Here is a 4,974-nt window from a genome sequence, read left to right as displayed (position 1 = left end):
CTACTTGTATGACAGCAATGGAAGAAAAAGCGCAGGTGGACGTTATATATACGGATTTGAAAGCGGCTTTTGATAAAATTGACCACAAGATACTCCTTCGGAAATTGTCGCGATTGGGCGTTTCGGATAGACTCGTTGCATGGTTTACATCATACCTGTCTGGCAGAATACTGCGAGTTAAGTACGGAGCTGGTATTTCTTCACCGTTCACCTGTTCTTCAGGTGTCCCACAAGGAAGCAATCTGGGACCGTTACTGTTTGTCATATTTTTCAACGACGTAGCAACTTTTCTCGGATTTAGATGCAAGCTGATTTATGCCGATGATCTGAAAATATACATGGTAGTGCGCTGTATTGAAGACTGCTCTCATCTTCTTCTTCTTCTTCTTATTGGCATTACATCCCCACACTGGGACAGAGCCGCCTCACAGCTTAGTGTTCATTAAGCACTTCCACAGTTATTAACTGCGAGGTTTCTAAGCCAAGTTACCATTTCTGCATTCGTATATCATGAGGCTAACACGATGATACTTTTATGCCCAGGGAAGTCGAGACAATTTCCAATCCGAAAATTGCCTAGACCGGCACCGGAAATCGAACCCAGCCACCCTCAGCATGGTCTTGCTTTGTAGCCGCGCGTCTTAGCGCACGGCTAAGGAGGGCCCCTCATCTACAAACGCTGATTAGTAGGTTTGCTCTCTGGTGTCAAGAAAATAAGCTTGTGATCAGCGTTCCAAAATGTGCTGTGATGACTTTCCATCGCTCTAAGGATCCGATAATATTTGATTACTACATCGATAACTGCTGCCTCAAGAGATTGGACCACATAACAGATCTTGGCGTTGTATTGGATTCAAAGCTCAGTTTTCATGCCCATTATGCGTCGATCATCTCCAAAGCCAATCGTCAACTTGGCTTTGTGACTAAAATTGCAAAGGAATTCACTGATCCACATTGTCTAAAGGCACTGTATTGCTTCCTTGTAAGGCCAATTCTCGAAAGCTCATCCATTGTATGGGCGCCAAACGACGTAACATGGAATCTGAGAATCGAGCGTATCCAAAAACGATTCATCAGGCTCGCATTGAGACATCTTCCGTGGCGGGACCCCGCGAATCTTCCTGCCTATCCCAAACGATGCCAATTGCTTGGTCTTGATACCTTGGATCGGCGACGGAAAATTCAGCAGGCTACTTTTATTGTTAAGTTGCTGAATGGAGAAATCGATTGCTCCCATCTCCTTTCGTTGATTGGATTCCGCGTACCTGGAAGAATGCTGAGACAGCGGACATTGCTGCACACTGGATTTCATCGCACTCTATTTGGTTATAACCAGCCCATATGTACCATGATTCGTTTGTTTTCATCGATTGAAGCTGCATTCGATTTCGGAATTTCCACATCCCAGTTTGTGAATCGATTAAAACGACAGAACCTAATTTAAGCTAATATTCATGTTATTCATTAAGACTGTTGAATGTCAGATGAATTATAAATAAACAAATAAACAAATGTATAAACAGAGCCGTAGTGTGGACTCCCAGCGCCCTTGGAGAATCCGTTATTGAACGCTTCTTACTTTTATGCATGTTCAAAACAAATAACATGATAAGAGCTAGGATATTCTTGAAATCAACTTCCTTTGCGTTGTGGATTTGCTATATATTTAAAACTCTATGGCCTGTATATGCTTCAAAAAGCAGGAAGTAAGGATTATTTAAAAAGAAGCCAGCATATTTTGAAAAATCCCTTTTTTGAATATTTTACGACTTTCTGAAATATTAAATATACCTTAGCAAATAAAAAAACTAAATCCAGTAGTGAGTGTCACCGACGAAAAAACTAGACTTCCTTATTGTGAATTCATGCACTAATGGATCTATCTAGGCCAATAAACCTTCGTCTCTTAAGTTTGCCGATCAGTGGTTGGATCACTATAGGACGTAGTCGCATTAAGAAGGACCCCTTTTTGGAGGGCATTGAATAATTTGCGGAATCACCATTAGACCATGAATCGTCATTATTAATGAAGAAAAATCCAACTACAGAGTGACTTGGTCGGTGGATTGAAAGGACTACTGGACTTTAAATGAAATTCAACTTTGGAGAGAATTGGTAGAAGGTAGGAATAGTGATTGGATCAAGTCGTATCATGAAAACCCCTGGAGTGGGTCTATCGGTAGTTTGGTGGCTTCCCAAGTAGCACATATCTATCGAATCTGGTTACAGTAACTTGATTGTGACTAAATTCGGTTGAATATCGGTAACGGCGACCGACTTGGAACATGTGTGCTACTAGGGTTTGGTTGGTGTGGTGAAGTCAATAAATTTCAACGTTGAAGTAGATCAGCTGCTATCATTACTGAAATACCTTGATGCAGATTATCGTATTCAGCATGTCTTTAGATAAGTGCCTAGTTTAAAGCTTTACCAAACTATATAGACCCAAAAGAAAAAATAGAATTCAAAATATCATCCAATATTCAACGGCTTTTCTTGTTTTTTGACCATCATACAAGTGTCTAGTTTGAAGGAATCGAAAATGTCACTGGGACTGAGTCAAATGCGATCGTTATGGTCCGTGTTTGAACCCTCAAATAGTTTGCCTGCATACATTGAGAGAAATTATCTCAAATTGAAACAAACTCCCTATCACTACTTCCTAGTATCAATTATTTGAAAACGGCATAGATTTCTTAGTCACTAACAAAAAATATACACGTTTTTTTACAGTCTACTCTGTGTTTCGCCTTTGGCGTATTGAAGTTTAGCATTACTTCCCCAGAAGCTTGTTCCCCTGGGAAAAAATGGCCTCACTTATATAATTTGTTGTAGTACATTTATGAAAGAATATTATCATTACCATTCATAATTAGTTATCCATCATTGAGCTCCATTGGAAAAAAATTAGCAAAATCCCTTCATATTCACTCAAATTTAACGATTTGCTATTCTTCCACCACATCCGTAAAATTGTAGTTCAATCCATTAAGAAAAAAACAAACAACCATGCGTTCACCATCATTTTACATGCAATTGAGTCATTTAAGACCACCATTCGGGCGTTTTTCCAAAAGATATTTTAGTTACTAGATAAAGATTGTCGCTGTCGTCGCTGTCCGGAACATCTTTTGCTGGCGAGGATAGGGGAGCTAAATGTCAAAGAAGGAAAATCCATACGATTTGACAGCTCGGTACCCAACATGTTCCGGACAGCAGAACAAAGGGAACCGAAGCGACAATCTTTATCTAGTAACTAAAATATCTTTTGTTTTTCCCCTAGTTTCAAAACATTTTTTAAATGCATTAGAAAGTCATGAAACCCTTATTGTTTTGAATAGGAGATCATTGTGAAATTTAGCTGGGTTTGTAAATTTGGTTGAAATGGGTGGGTATTTTTGTTTATTTGGGCGAACACATCAAAAAAAGCTTAAGGCACAGACAAACAGACATAACACTCGTCAAATTTCCACCGTTCACTGATTTACTGGTCAATTCAAATAATCATTAGTTAGCCAATCGGTCACTAGTGGCGCGCGCATCAGATTTGCTAGAGTTTGACATTTGCTCACTACCGCCATCTGTTTTGTGATTTGCCAAACTAACTGGAATCAACAGATGTCGTTAGTGTTTAAATGACGATGAGTTTGATGAGTGAATGTTCAATGTGTTATGTCTGTTTGTCTGTTCTTAAGAGGTGCATTTTGGACCGTTCTCTCAGTTATTGATGGAAAAGTACTTTCGGAAATTGGTCAAACGATTGATTACGGATTTAGTTCCCGAGGGAATCGTCTGTTAAAAGCTTGAATCTGAAACACTTTGAACCGGTGAACTTGAGAATACACCAAATTCCTTTGCACGGTTTGATTTTAGCTGTTGAAATCTTCAGCATCAAAAAACAATGAAACAGAAAAATCACAAAAAAGTCAAATTAAATTCAAGTGGTATCCAACCACGTTTAAAAACGTTGATTAGATTTGTCATCATTTTCCATAGTCCATTTCTGGATTTCGGCGCCCCCCTAAGGCCTGGCGCACCTGGCGGGGGCCAACCACACGCTACAGCGCTGTGTATACATATTTATTCAATGGCAGGCACAAAAAAACTTTCAATTTATAGTTCCAATAGGAATGTAGAGCCATTTCATAAGAAGAAAAAGACAATGCAAGCTAGCATAAGATTAACAATTTATATGGAGAAAGAAAAACCTGAGCCTTATTGCATGACGTGAAGTTCCTATGCGTGTTTTAATTAATCTCTTACTCGCCGTTGGAACTGTAAAACTAACTTAAGTATAACCACACAACTTAAAGTATTCCTCGAACATGAAAAGCCAGATCGCTATGATGCGAGACGCATTCAACACTTTTTGGTGAAAAACACACGTAGTGTGCACTTCCTTATTCTATTACGATTATCAATAAGACAATACTGCCCACTGATTGTCTAGGACAATATTCAAATTTTTACACAGAGTTAGCTGATTCTGCTTATTATATACGTTGGTTTCTAAGAGAACCGATCGTTGTTACAATGTAAAATTGCGTTAGTATCGCCATATTCATGTAATGCTAAATTGAACGTCTAACAAATTTCATCGTAAAACCACAGCAATAAGAATCAATATTTACGTCACACTAAAGAGCATTGCTTCCCGATCGCCATATAACTCGGAAATTTTCTCCCACACAAATTTTCTCCTGGACCAACACCTGATGAGTAATGTTTGGAAACGGTAACATACATTTTACATCTTTTCCCGCTAGAATATACCCACCCGGCTGGATGCCTGTCGGATGGTTAACTCTAACAGACGGCCGAAGACGAATGTGTCCTGCACGCTGCTGTTGCCGCTGCTGAAAGCCAGCGGTCCGTAAGTACGCGATTCTCGTTCCAACGGTCATAGGAGATACTTTCCAGCGAGCTATATAAAAAGCACCGCTGATTCGAACCAGTTGGCCAGTGACAGTTCAC

Source organism: Armigeres subalbatus, chromosome 1, assembly GCF_024139115.2.
Source record: "Armigeres subalbatus isolate Guangzhou_Male chromosome 1, GZ_Asu_2, whole genome shotgun sequence".
NCBI classification, from domain to species: domain Eukaryota; kingdom Metazoa; phylum Arthropoda; class Insecta; order Diptera; family Culicidae; genus Armigeres; species Armigeres subalbatus.
Note: the sequence above shows the minus strand (reverse complement) of the source record.